General features: G+C 45.0%; 1 pseudogene across 1 annotated transcript in view; it reads right to left on the reverse strand.

The window, feature by feature from the left end:
* Window positions 1–15227, reverse strand: part of LOC146839235 (uncharacterized) — a 310687-nt pseudogene that overhangs the window by 236421 nt on the left and 59039 nt on the right. The gene's annotated exons all lie outside the window — the stretch shown is intronic.

Below are 15227 nucleotides of genomic sequence, written 5' to 3' on the forward strand. Positions count from 1 at the left end.
TGCTGCAAGAAGACATTCATTCCTCTGTGCAGTAGACTCTGAGGAGATGTGAATATCTGCTACAAGAAGACATTCATTCCTCAGTGCAGTAGACTCTGGGGAAATGTGAATATCTGCTACACCAAGACATTCATTCCTCTGGGAAGTAGACTCTTGGGAGATGTGAATGTCTGCTACAAGAACTCATTCATTCCTCTCTGCAGTAGACTCTGGGGAGATGTGAATGTCTGCTACAAGAAGTCATTCATTCCTCTCTGCAGTAGACTCTGGGGAGATGTGAATATCTGCTGCAAGAAGATATTCAATCCTCTGTGCAGTAGACGCTGGGGAGATTTGAATATCTGCTACAAGACATTCATTTCTCTGTGCAGTAGACTCTGGGGAGATGTTAATGTCTGCTACAAGAAGTAATTCATTCCTCTCTGCAGTAGACTCTGGGGAGATGTGAATATCTGCTGCAAGAAGAAATTCACTCCTCTGTGCAGTAGACGCTGGAGAGATTTGAAAATCTGGTACAAGACATTCATTCCTCTGTGCAGTAGACTCTGGGGAGATGTGAATATCTGCTACAAGAAGACATTCATTCCTCTGCGCAGTGGACTCTGGGGAGATGTGAATATCTGCTACAAGAAGACATTCATTCCTCTGGGCAGTGGACTCTGGGGAGATGTAAATATCTGCTACAAGAAGACATTCATTCCTCTGTGCAGGAGGCTCTGGGGAGGTGTGAACATCTTTTGCAACAAGACATTAACTCCTCTGTTCAGTAGACTCTGGGAAGATGTGAATATCTGCTACAAGGAGACATTCATTCCTCTGTGCAGTAGACTCTGGGAAGATGTGAATATCTGCTACAAGAAGACATTCATTCCTCTATGCAGTGGACTCTATGGAGATGTGAATATCTGCTACAAGAAGACATTCGTTCCTCTATGCACTGGACTCTGGGGAGATGTGAATATCTGCGACAAGAAGACATTTATTCCTCTGTGCAGTAGACTCTGGGGAGATATGAATATCTGCTACAAGAAGACATTCATTCCTCTATGCAGGGGACTCTGGGGAGATGTTAATATCTGCTACAAAAAGACATTCATTCCTCTTTGCAGTGGACTCTGGGGAGATGTGAATATGTGCTACAAGAAGACATTCATTCCTCTGTTCAGTAGACTCTGGGAAGATGTGAATATCTGCTACAAGAAGACATTCATTCTTCTGGACAATGGACTCTGGTGCAATGTAAATATCTGCTACAAGAAGACATTCATTCCATCGGGCAGTGGACTCCGGGGAGATGTGAATATCTGCTACAAGAAGACATTCATTCCTCTGTGCAGTAGACTCTGAGGAGATGTGAATATCTGCTACACCAAGACATTCATTCCTCTGTGCAGTAGACTCTGGGGAGATATGACTATCTGCTACAAGACATTCATTCCTCTGGGAAGTAGACTCTTGGGAGATGTGAATGTCTGCTACAAGAACTCATTCATTCCTCTCTGCAGTAGACTCTGGGGAGATGTGAATGTCTGCTACAAGAAGTCATTCATTCCTCTCTGCAGTAGACTCTGGGGAGATGTGAATATCTGCTGCAAGAAGATATTCAATCCTCTGTGCAGTAGACGCTGGGGAGATTTGAATATCTGCTACAAGACATTCATTTCTCTGTGCAGTAGACTCTGGGGAGATGTTAATGTCTGCTACAAGAAGTCATTCATTCCTCTCTGCAGTAGACTCTGGGGAGATGTGAATATCTGCTACAAGAAGACATTCATTCCTCTGCGCAGTGGACTCTGGGGAGATGTGAATATCTGCTACAAGAAGACATTCATTCCTCTGCGCAGTGGACTCTGGGGAGATGTGAATATCTGCTACAAGAAGACATTCATTCCTCTGGGCAGTGGACTCTGGGGAGATGTAAATATCTGCTACAAGAAGACATTCATTCCTCTGTGCAGGAGGCTCTGGGGAGATGTGAACATCTTTTGCAACAAGACATTAACTCCTCTGTTCAGTAGACTCTGGGAAGATGTGAATATCTGCTACAAGAAGACATTCATTCCTCTATGCAGTGGACTCTATGGAGATGTGAATATCTGCTACAAGAAGACATTCGTTCCTCTGTTCAGTAGACTCTGGGGAGATGTGAATATCTGCTACACAAAGTCATTCATTCCTCTCTGCAGAGACTCTGGGGAGATGTGAATATGTACTACAAGAAGACATTCATTGCTCTGTGCAGTAGACTCTGGGGAGATGTGAATATCTGCTACAAGAAGACATTCATTCCTCAGTGCAGTAGACTCTGGGGAGATATGACTATCTGCTACAAGACATTCATTCCTCTGGGAAGTAGACTCTTGGGAGATGTGAATGTCTGCTACAAGAACTCATTCATTCCTCTCTGCAGTAGACTCTGGGGAGATGTGAATGTCTGCTACAAGAAGTCATTCATTCCTCTGTGCAGTAGACGCTGGGGAGATTTGAATATCTGCTACAAGACATTCATTTCTCTGTGCAGTAGACTCTTGGGAGATGTGAATGTCTGCTACAAGAACTCATTCATTCCTCTCTGCAGTAGACTCTGGGGAGATGTGAATATCTGCTGCAAGAAGATATTCAATCCTCTGTGCAGTAGACGCTGGGGAGATTTGAATATCTGCTACAAGACATTCATTTCTCTGTGCAGTAGACTCTGGGGAGATGTTAATGTCTGCTACAAGAAGTCATTCATTCCTCTGTTCAGTAGACTCTGGGAGATGTGAATATCTGCTACAAGAAGACATTCATTCCTCTATGCAGTGGACTCTGGGGAGATGTGAATATCTGCTACAAGAAGACATTCATTCCTCTATGCAGTGGACTCTGGGGAGATGTGAATATCTGCTACAAGAATACATTCATTCCTCTGGGCAGTAGAGTCTGGGGAGATGTGAATATCTGCTACAAGAAGACATCCATTCTTCTGGACAATGGACTCCGGTGCGATGTAAATATCTGCTACAAGAAGACATTCATTCCATCGGGCAGTGGACTCCGGGGAGATGTGAATATCTGCTACAAGAAGACATTCATTCCTCTGTTCAGTAGACTCTGGAGAGATGTGAATATCTGCTACGAGAAGACATTCATTCTTCTGGACAATGGACTCTGGGGAGATGTAAATATATGCTACAAGAAGACATTCATTCCTCTGTGCAGTAGACCCTGGGGAGATGTAAATATCTGCTACAAGAAGACATTCATTCCTCTGTGCAGTAGACTCTGGGGAGATGTGAACATCTTTTGCAAGAAGACACTCATTCCTCTGTGCAGTAGACTCTGGGGAGATGTGAATATCTGTGACAAGAAGACATTTATTCCTCTGTGCAGTAGACTCTGGGGAGATGTGAATATGTGCTACAAGAAGACATTCATTCCTCTGTTCAGTAGACTTTGGGGAGATGTGAATATCTGCTACAAGAAGACATTCATTCTTCTGGACAATGGACTCTGGGGCGATGTAAATATCTGCTACAAGAAGACATTCATTCCATCGGGCAGTGGACTCCGGGGAGATGTGAATATCTGCTACAAGAAGACATTCATTCCTATATGCAGTGGACTCTGGGGAGATGTGAATATCTGCTACAAGAAGACTTTCATTCTGCTGGACAATGGACTCTGGAGAGATGTGAATATCTGCTACAAGAAGACATTCATTCCTCTATACAGAGGACTCTGGGGAGATGTGAATATCTGCTACAAGACATTCATTCTTCTGGACAGTGGACTTTGGAGAGATGTGAATATTGGATACAAGAAGACTTTCATTCCTCTGTGCAGTAGACTCTGGGGAGATGTGAACATCTTTTGCAAGAAGACACTCATTCCTCTGTGCAGTAGACTCTGGGGAGATGTGAATATCTGCTACAAGTAGACATTCATTCCTCTGTTCAGTAGACTGGGGAGATGTGAATATCTGCTACACAAAGTCATTCATTCCTCTCTGCAGTAGACTCTGGGGAGATGTGAATATGTACTACAAGAAGACATTCATTCCTCTGTGCAGTAGACTCAGGGGAGATGTGAATATCTGCTGGAAGAAGACATTCATTCCTCTGTGCAGTAGACTCTGAGGAGATGTGAATATCTGCTACAAGAAGACATTCATTCCTCAGTGCAGTAGACTCTGGGGAAATGTGAATATCTGCTACACCAATACATTCATTCCTCTGTGCAGTAGACTCTGGGGAGATATGACTATCTGCTACAAGACATTCATTCCTCAGTGCAGTAGACTCTGGGGAAATGTGAATATCTGCTACAAGAAGACATTCATTCCTCTGTGCAGTAGACTCTGGGGAGATATGACTATCTGCTACAAGACATTCATTCCTCTGGGAAGTAGACTCTTGGGAGATGTGAATGTCTGCTACAAGAACTCATTCATTCCTCTCAGCAGTAGACTCTGGGGAGATGTGAATGTCTGCTACAAGAAGTCATTCATTCCTCTCTGCAGTAGACTCTGGGGAGATGTGAATATCTGCTGCAAGAAGATATTCAATCCTCTGTGCAGTAGACGCTGGGGAGATTTGAATATCTGCTACAAGACATTCATTTCTCTGTGCAGTAGACTCTGGGGAGATGTTAATGTCTGCTACAAGAAGTCATTCATTCCTCTCTGCAGTAGACTCTGGGGAGATGTGAATATCTGCTGCAAGAAGAAATTCACTACTCTGTGCAGTAGACGCTGGAGAGATTTGAAAATCTGGTACAAGACATTCATTCCTCTGTGCAGTAGACTCTGGGGAGATGTGAATATCTGCTACAAGAAGACATTCATTCCTCTGCGCAGTGGACTCTGGGGAGATGTGAATATCTGCTACAAGAAGACATTCATTCCTCTGGGCAGTGGACTCTGGGGAGATGTAAATATCTGCTACAAGAAGACATTCATTCCTCTGTGCAGGAGGCTCTGGGGAGATGTGAACATCTTTTGCAACAAGACATTAACTCCTCTGTTCAGTAGACTCTGGGAAGATGTGAATATCTGCTACAAGGAGACATTCATTCCTCTGTGCAGTAGACTCCGGGGAGATGTGAATATCTGCTACAACAAGACAAACATTCCTCTGTTCAGTAGACTCTGGGAGATGTGAATATCTGCTACAAGAAGACATTCATTCCTCTATGCAGTGGACTCTATGGAGATGTGAATATCTGCTACAAGAAGACATTCGTTCCTCTATGCACTGGACTCTGGGGAGATGTGAATATCTGCGACAAGAAGACATTTATTCCTCTGTGCAGTAGACTCTGGGGAGATGTGAATATCTGCTACAAGAAGACATTCATTCCTCTATGCAGTGGACTCTATGGAGATGTGAATATCTGCTACAAGAAGACATTCGTTCCTCTATGCACTGGACTCTGGGGAGATATGAATATCTGCTACAAGAAGACATTCATTCCTCTATGCAGGGGACTCTGGGGAGATGTTAATATCTGCTACAAAAAGACATTCATTCCTCTTTGCAGTGGACTCTGGGGAGATGTGAATATGTGCTACAAGAAGACATTCATTCCTCTGTTCAGTAGACTCTGGGGAGATGTGAATATCTGCTACAAGAAGACATTCATTCTTCTGGACAATGGACTCTGGTGCAATGTAAATATCTGCTACAAGAAGACATTCATTCCATCGGGCAGTGGACTCCGGGGAGATGTGAATATCTGCTACAAGAAGACATTCATTCCTCTGTGCAGTAGACTCTGAGGAGATGTGAATATCTGCTACAAGAAGACATTCATTCCTCAGTGCAGTAGACTCTGGGGAAATGTGAATATCTGCTACACCAAGACATTCATTCCTCTGTGCAGTAGACTCTGGGGAGATATGACTATCTGCTACAAGACATTCATTCCTCTGGGAAGTAGACTCTTGGGAGATGTGAATGTCTGCTACAAGAACTCATTCATTCCTCTCTGCAGTAGACTCTGGGGAGATGTGAATGTCTGCTACAAGAAGTCATTCATTCCTCTCTGCAGTAGACTCTGGGGAGATGTGAATATCTGCTGCAAGAAGATATTCAATCCTCTGTGCAGTAGACGCTGGGGAGATTTGAATATCTGCTACAAGACATTCATTTCTCTGTGCAGTAGACTCTGGGGAGATGTTAATGTCTGCTAAAAGAAGTCATTCATTCCTCTCTGCAGTAGACTCTGGGGAGATGTGAATATCTGCTGCAAGAAGAAATTCACTCCTCTGTGCAGTAGACGCTGGAGAGATTTGAAAATCTGGTACAAGACATTCATTCCTCTGGGCAGTAGACTCTGGGGAGATGTGAATATCTGCTACAAGAAGACATTCATTCCTCTGCGCAGTGGACTCTGGGGAGATGTGAATATCTGCTACAAGAAGACATTCATTCCTCTGGGCAGTGGACTCTGGGGAGATGTAAATATCTGCTACAAGAAGACATTCATTCCTCTGTGCAGGAGGCTCTGGGGAGATGTGAACATCTTTTGCAACAAGACATTAACTCCTCTGTTCAGTAGACTCTGGGAAGATGTGAATATCTGCTACAAGGAGACATTCATTCCTCTGTGCAGTAGACTCTGGGGAGATGTGAAAATCTGCTACAAGACATTCATTCCTCTGTTCAGTAGACTCTGGGAGATGTGAATATCTGCTACAAGAAGACATTCATTCCTCTATGCAGTGGACTCTATGGAGATGTGAATATCTGCTACAAGAAGACATTCGTTCCTCTATGCACTGGACTCTGGGGAGATGTGAATATCTGCGACAAGAAGACATTTATTCCTCTGTGCAGTAGACTCTAGGGAGATATGAATATCTGCTACAAGAAGACATTCATTCCTCTATGCAGGGGACTCTGGGGAGATGTTAATATCTGCTACAAAAAGACATTCATTCCTCTTTGCAGTGGACTCTGGGGAGATGTGAATATGTGCTACAAGAAGACATTCATTCCTCTGTTCAGTAGACTCTGGGGAGATGTGAATATCTGCTACAAAAAGACATTCATTCTTCTGGACAATGGACTCTGGTGCAATGTAAATATCTGCTACAAGAAGACATTCATTCCATCGGGCAGTGGACTCCGGGGAGATGTGAATATCTGCTACAAGAAGACATTCATTCCTATATGCAGTGGACTCTTGGGAGATGTGAATATCTGCTACAAGAAGACATTCATTCTTCTGGACAGTGGACTCTGGAGAGATGTGAATATCTGCTACAAGAAGACATTCATTCCTCTATACAGAGGACTCTGGGGAGATGTGAATATCTGCTACAAGACATTAATTCTTCTGGACAGTGGACTCTGGAGAGATGTGAATATTGGATACAAGAAGACATTCATTCCTCTGTGCAGTAGACTCTGTGGAGATGTGAATATCTGCTACAAGAAGACACTCATTCCTCTGTGCAGTAGACTCTGGGGAGAAGTGACTATCTGCTACAAGATATTCATTCCTCTCTGCAGTAGACTCTGGGGAGATGTGAATGTCTGCTACAAGTAGTCATTCATTCCTCTCTGCAGTAGACTCTAGGGAGATGTGAATATCTGCTGCGAGAAGATATTCACTCCTCTGTGCAGTAGACGCTGGGGAGATATGAATATCTGCTACAAGACATTCATTTCTCTGTGCAGTAGACTCTGGGGAGATGTTAATGTCTGCTACAAGAAGTCATTCATTCCTCTCTGCAGTAGACTCTGGGGAGATGTGAATATCTGCTGCAAGAAGAAATTCACTACTCTGTGCAGTAGACGCTGGAGAGATTTGAAAATCTGGTACAAGACATTCATTCCTCTGTGCAGTAGACTCTGGGGAGATGTGAATATCTGCTACAAGAAGACATTCATTCCTCTGCGCAGTGGACTCTGGGGAGATGTGAATATCTGCTACAAGAAGACATTCATTCCTCTGGGCAGTGGACTCTGGGGAGATGTAAATATCTGCTACAAGAAGACATTCATTCCTCTGTGCAGGAGGCTCTGGGGAGATGTGAACATCTTTTGCAACAAGACATTAACTCCTCTGTTCAGTAGACTCTGGGAAGATGTGAATATCTGCTACAAGGAGACATTCATTCCTCTGTGCAGTAGACTCTGGGGAGATGTGAATATCTGCTACAACAAGACAAACATTCCTCTGTTCAGTAGACTCTGGGAGATGTGAATATCTGCTACAAGAAGACATTCATTCCTCTATGCAGTGGACTCTATGGAGATGTGAATATCTGCTACAAGAAGACATTCGTTCCTCTATGCACTGGACTCTGGGGAGATGTGAATATCTGCGACAAGAAGACATTTATTCCTCTGTGCAGTAGACTCTGGGGAGATGTGAATATCTGCTACAAGAAGACATTCATTCCTCTATGCAGTGGACTCTATGGAGATGTGAATATCTGCTACAAGAAGACATTCGTTCCTCTATGCACTGGACTCTGGGGAGATATGAATATCTGCTACAAGAAGACATTCATTCCTCTATGCAGGGGACTCTGGGGAGATGTTAATATCTGCTACAAAAAGACATTCATTCCTCTTTGCAGTGGACTCTGGGGAGATGTGAATATGTGCTACAAGAAGACATTCATTCCTCTGTTCAGTAGACTCTGGGGAGATGTGAATATCTGCTACAAGAAGACATTCATTCTTCTGGACAATGGACTCTGGTGCAATGTAAATATCTGCTACAAGAAGACATTCATTCCATCGGGCAGTGGACTCCGGGGAGATGTGAATATCTGCTACAAGAAGACATTCATTCCTCTGTGCAGTAGACTCTGAGGAGATGTGAATATCTGCTACAAGAAGACATTCATTCCTCAGTGCAGTAGACTCTGGGGAAATGTGAATATCTGCTACACCAAGACATTCATTCCTCTGTGCAGTAGACTCTGGGGAGATATGACTATCTGCTACAAGACATTCATTCCTCTGGGAAGTAGACTCTTGGGAGATGTGAATGTCTGCTACAAGAACTCATTCATTCCTCTCTGCAGTAGACTCTGGGGAGATGTGAATGTCTGCTACAAGAAGTCATTCATTCCTCTCTGCAGTAGACTCTGGGGAGATGTGAATATCTGCTGCAAGAAGATATTCAATCCTCTGTGCAGTAGACGCTGGGGAGATTTGAATATCTGCTACAAGACATTCATTTCTCTGTGCAGTAGACTCTGGGGAGATGTTAATGTCTGCTACAAGAAGTCATTCATTCCTCTCTGCAGTAGACTCTGGGATGATGTGAATATCTGCTGCAAGAAGAAATTCACTCCTCTGTGCAGTAGACGCTGGAGAGATTTGAAAATCTGGTACAAGACATTCATTCCTTTGTGCAGTAGACTCTGGGGAGATGTGAATATCTGCTACAAGAAGACATTCATTCCTCTGCGCAGTGGACTCTGGGGAGATGTGAATATCTGCTACAAGAAGACATTCATTCCTCTGGGCAGTGGACTCTGGGGAGATGTAAATATCTGCTACAAGAAGACATTCATTCCTCTGTGCAGGAGGCTCTGGGGAGATGTGAACATCTTTTGCAACAAGACATTAACTCCTCTGTTCAGTAGACTCTGGGAAGATGTGAATATCTGCTACAAGGAGACATTCATTCCTCTGTGCAGTAGACTCTGGGGAGATGTGAAAATCTGCTACAAGACATTCATTCCTCTGTTCAGTAGACTCTGGGAGATGTGAATATCTGCTACAAGAAGACATTCATTCCTCTATGCAGTGGACTCTATGGAGATGTGAATATCTGCTACAAGAAGACATTCGTTCCTCTATGCACTGGACTCTGGGGAGATGTGAATATCTGCGACAAGAAGACATTTATTCCTCTGTGCAGTAGACTCTAGGGAGATATGAATATCTGCTACAATGGACAATGGACTCTGGTGCAATGTAAATATCTGCTACAAGAAGACATTCATTCCATCGGGCAGTGGACTCCGGGGAGATGTGAATATCTGCTACAAGAAGACATTTATTCCTCTGTGCAGTAGACTCTAGGGAGATATGAATATCTGCTACAAGAAGACATTCATTCCTCTATGCAGGGGACTCTGGGGAGATGTTAATATCTGCTACAAAAAGACATTCATTCCTCTTTGCAGTGGACTCTGGGGAGATGTGAATATGTGTTACAAGAAGACATTCATTCCTCTGTTCAGTAGACTCTGGGGAGATGTGAATATCTGCTACAAAAAGACATTCATTCTTCTGGACAATGGACTCTGGTGCAATGTAAATATCTGCTACAAGAAGACATTCATTCCATCGGGCAGTGGACTCCGGGGAGATGTGAATATCTGCTACAAGAAGACATTCATTCCTATATGCAGTAGACTCTAGGGAGATATGAATATCTGCTACAAGAAGACATTCATTCCTCTATGCAGGGGACTCTGGGGAGATGTTAATATCTGCTACAAAAAGACATTCATTCCTCTTTGCAGTGGACTCTGGGGAGATGTGAATATCTGCTACAAGACATTAATTCTTCTGGACAGTGGACTCTGGAGAGATGTGAATATTGGATACAAGAAGACATTCATTCCTCTGTGCAGTAGACTCTGTGGAGATGTGAATATCTGCTACAAGAAGACACTCATTCCTCTGTGCAGTAGACTCTGGGGAGAAGTGACTATCTGCTACAAGATATTCATTCCTCTCTGCAGTAGACTCTGGGGAGATGTGAATGTCTGCTACAAGAAGTCATTCATTCCTCTCTGCAGTAGACTCTGGGGAGATGTGAATGTCTGCTACAAGTAGTCATTCATTTCTCTCTGCAGTAGACTCTGGGGAGATGTGAATATCTGCTGCGAGAAGATATTCACTCCTCTGTGCAGTAGACGCTGGGGAGATATGAATATCTGCTACAAGACATTCATTTCTCTGTGCAATAGACTCTGGGGAGATGTTAATGTCTGCTACAAGAAGTCATTCATTCCTCTCTGCAGTAGACTCTGGGGAGATGTGAACATCTGCTGCAAGAAGATATTCACTCCTCTGTGCAGTAGACGCTGGGGAGATTTGAAAATCTGCTACAAGACATTCATTCCTCTGTGCAGTAGACTCTGGGGAGATGTGAATATCTGCTACAAGAAGACATTCATTCCTCTGGGCAGTGGACTCTGGGGAGATGTAAATATCTGTTAAAAGAAGACATTCATTCCTCTCTGCACTAGACTCTGGGGAGATGTGAATATCTTCTACAGAAGACATTCATTCCTCTATGCAGTAGACTCCGGGGAGATGTGAATATCTGCTACAAAAAGATATTTGTGCCTCTATGCAGAGGACTCTGGGGAGATGCGAATATCTGCTAGAAGAAGACATTCATTCCTCTGGACAATGGACTCTGGGGAGATGTAAATATCGGATAAAAGAAGACATTCATTCCTCTATGCAGTGGACTCTGGGGAGATGTGAATATCTTCAGCAAGAAGACATTCATTCCTCTGTTCAGTAGACTCTCGGGAGATGTGAATATTTGCTACAAGAAGACATTCATTCTTCTGGACAATGGACTCTGGGGAGATGTAAATATCGGATACAAGTAGACATTCATTCCTCTGGGCAGTGGACACTGCGGAGATGTGAATATCTACTACAAGAAGACATTCATTCCTCTATGCAGTGGACTCTGGGGAGATGTGAATATCTGCTACAAAAGGACATTCATTCTTCTGGACAGTGGACTCTGGAGAGATGTGAATATTGGATACAAGAAGACATTCATTCCTCTGTGCAGTAGACTCTGGGGAGATGTGACTATCTGCTACAAGATATTCATTCCTCTCTGCAGTAGACTCTGGGGAGATGTGAATGTCTGCTACAAGTAGTCATTCATTCCTCTCTGCAGTAGACTCTGGGGAGATGTGAATATCTGCTGCAAGAAGATATTCACTCCTCTGTGCAGTAGACGCTGGGGAGATATGAATATCTGCTACAAGACATTCATTTCTCTGTGCAATAGACTCTGGGGAGATGTTAATGTCTGCTACAAGAACTCATTCATTCCTCTCTGCAGTAGACTCTGGGGAGATGTGAACATCTGCTGCAAGAAGATATTCACTCCTCTGTGCAGTAGACGCTGGGGAGATTTGAAAATCTGCTACAAGACATTCATTCCTCTGTGCAGTAGACTCTGGGGAGATGTGAATATCTGCTACAAGAAGACATTCATTCCTCTGGGCAGTGGACTCTGGGGAGATGTAAATATCTGTTAAAAGAAGACATTCATTCCTCTCTGCACTAGACTCTGGGGAGATGTGAATATCTTCTACAGAAGACATTCATTCCTCTATGCAGTAGACTCCGAGGAGATGTGAATATCTGCTACAAAAAGACATTCATTCCGCTGTGCAGTAGAGTCTGGGGAGATGCGAATATCTGCTACAAGAAGACATTCATTCCTCTGGACAATGGAGTCTGGGGAGATGTAAATATCGGATAAAAGAAGACATTCATTCCTCTATGCAGTGGACTCTGGGGAGATGTGAATATCTTCAGCAAGAAGACATTCATTCCTCTGTTCAGTAGACTCTGGGGAGATGTGAATATTTGCTACAAGAAGACATTCATTTTTCTGGACAATGGACTCTGGGGAGATGTAAATATCGGATACAAGTAGACATTCATTCCTCTGTGCAGTAGACCCTGGGGACATGTGAATATCTACTACAAGAAGACATTCATTCCTCTATGCAGTGGACTCTGGGGAGATGTGAATATCTGATACAAGAAGACAATCATTCTTCTGGACAATGGCCTCTGGGGAGATGTAAATATCGGATACAAGAAGACATTCAGTCCTCTGTGCAGTAGACTCTCGGGAGATGTGAATATCTGCTACAAGAAGACAATTATTCCTCTGTTCAGAAGACTCTGGAGAGATGTGAATATCTGCTACAAGAAGACATTCATTCTTCTGGACAATGGCCTCTGGGGAGATGTAAATATCGGATACAAGAAGACATTCATTCCTCTGTGCAGTAGACTCTGGGGAGATGTGACTATCTGCTTGAAAAAGACATTCATTCCTATATGCAGTGGACTCTGGGGAGATGTGAATATCTGCTACAAAAAGACATTCATTCTTCTGGACAGTGGACTCTGGAGAGATGTGAATATCTGCTACAAGAAGACAATCATTCTTCTGGACAATGGCCTCTGGGGAGATGTAAATATCGGATACAAGAAGACATTCATTCCTCTGTGCAGCAGACTCTGGGGAGATGTGACTATCTGCTTGAAAAAGACATTCATTCCTCTATGCAGTGGACTCTGGGGAGATGTGAATATCTGCTACAAGAAGACACTCATTTCTCTGTGTATTAGACTCTGGGAAGATGTGAATATTTGCTACAAGACATTCATTTCTCTTTGCAGTAGACTCTAGGGAGATGTGAATATCTGCTGCAAGAAGAGATATATTCCTCGATGCAGTAGACTCAGGGGAGATGTGAATATCTGCTACAAAAAGACATTCATTCTTCTGGACAGTGGACTCTGGAGAGATGTGAAAATCTGCTACAAGAAGACATTCAGTCCTCTGTGCAGTGGACTCTGGGGAGATGTGAATATCTGCTACAAGAAGACATTCATTCCTCTGTTCAGAAGACTCTGGAGAGATGTGAATATCTGCTACAAGAAGACATTCATTCTTCTGGACAATGGACTCTGGGGAGATGTAAACATCGGATACAGGAAGACATTCATTCCTCTGTGCAGTAGACTCTGGGGAGATGTGAATATCTGCTTGAACAAGACATTCATTCCTCTATGCAGTGGAATCAGGGGAGATGTGAATATCTACTACAAAAAGACATTCATTCTTCTGGACAGTGGACTCTGGGGAGATGTGAATATGTGCTACAAGAAGACATTCATTCCTCTGTTCAGAAGACTCTGGAGAGATGTGAATATCTGCTACAAGAAGACATTCATTCTTCTGGACAATGGACTCTGGGGAGATGTAAACATCGGATACAAGAAGACATTCATTCCTCTGTGCAGGAGACTCCGGGGAGATGTGAACATCTGCTACAACAAGAGATATATTCCTTGATGCAATAGACTCTCAGGAGATGTGCTAGTTCAGGCCCCTGCAGGGCTGACCTCACCCAGGGCCAGTGAGTTGCCAGTGCAGGCCCCTGCGGAGCTAACCTTCCCAAGGGCCAGAGAGCAGCCAATGTGGGCCCTGTGGCGCTAGCCTTCCTCTGGGCCAGAGAGCCACCAGTTCAGGCCCCTGAGGAGTTGATCTTGTACAGGGCCAGAAAGCTGTCAGTGCAGGACCCTGCGGTGCTAACCTTCTCCAGAGCCAGTGAGCTGCCAGTGCAGGCCTCTGCAGGACTATCATTCCCCAGGGCCAGAGTGGTGCCAGTGCAGTCCCCTGCGGGGGTATCATTCCCCAGGACCAGAGTGCCACCAGTGCAGGCCCCTGCGGGGCTATCATTCCCCAGGGCCAGAGTGGTGCCAGTGCAGTCCCCTGCGGGGGTATCATTCCCCAGGACCAGAGTGCCACCAGTGCAGGCCCCTGCGGGGCTATCATTCCCCAGGACCAGAGTGCTACCAGTGCAGTCCCCTGCGGGGCTATCATTCCCCAGGACCAGAGTGGTGCCAGTGCAGGCCCCTGCGGGGCTATCATTCCCCAGGGCCAGAGTGGTGCCAGTGCAGTCCCCTGCGGGGCTATCATTCCCCAGGACCAGAGTGGTGCCAGTGCAGGCCCCTGCGGGGCTATCATTCCCCAGGGCCAGAGTGGTGCCAGTGCAGGCCCCTGTGGGGCTATCATTCCCCAGGGCCAGAGTGGTGCCAGTGCAGGCCCCTGCGGGGCTATCATTCCCCAGGGCCAGAGTGGTGCCAGTGCAGGCCCCTGCGGGGCTATCATTCCCCAGGGCCAGAGTGGTGCCAGTGCAGGCCTCTGCGGGGCTATCATTCCCCAGGGCCAGAGTGGTGCCAGTGCAGGCCCCTGGGGGGCTATCATTCCCCAGGGTCAGAGTGGTGCCAGTGCAGGCCCCTGTGGGGCTATCATTCCCCAGGGCCAGAGTGGTGCCAGTGCAGGCCCCTGTGGGGTATCATTCCCCAGGGCCAGAGTGGTGCCAGTGCAGGCCCCTGTGGGGTATCATTCCCCAGGACCAGAGTGGTGCCAGTGCAGGCCCCTGTGGGGCTATCATTCCCCAGGGCCAGAGTGTGTTGTGT

This window comes from Triturus cristatus, chromosome 4_2 (genome assembly GCF_964204655.1).
Source record: "Triturus cristatus chromosome 4_2, aTriCri1.1, whole genome shotgun sequence".
Classification (NCBI taxonomy): domain Eukaryota; kingdom Metazoa; phylum Chordata; class Amphibia; order Caudata; family Salamandridae; genus Triturus; species Triturus cristatus.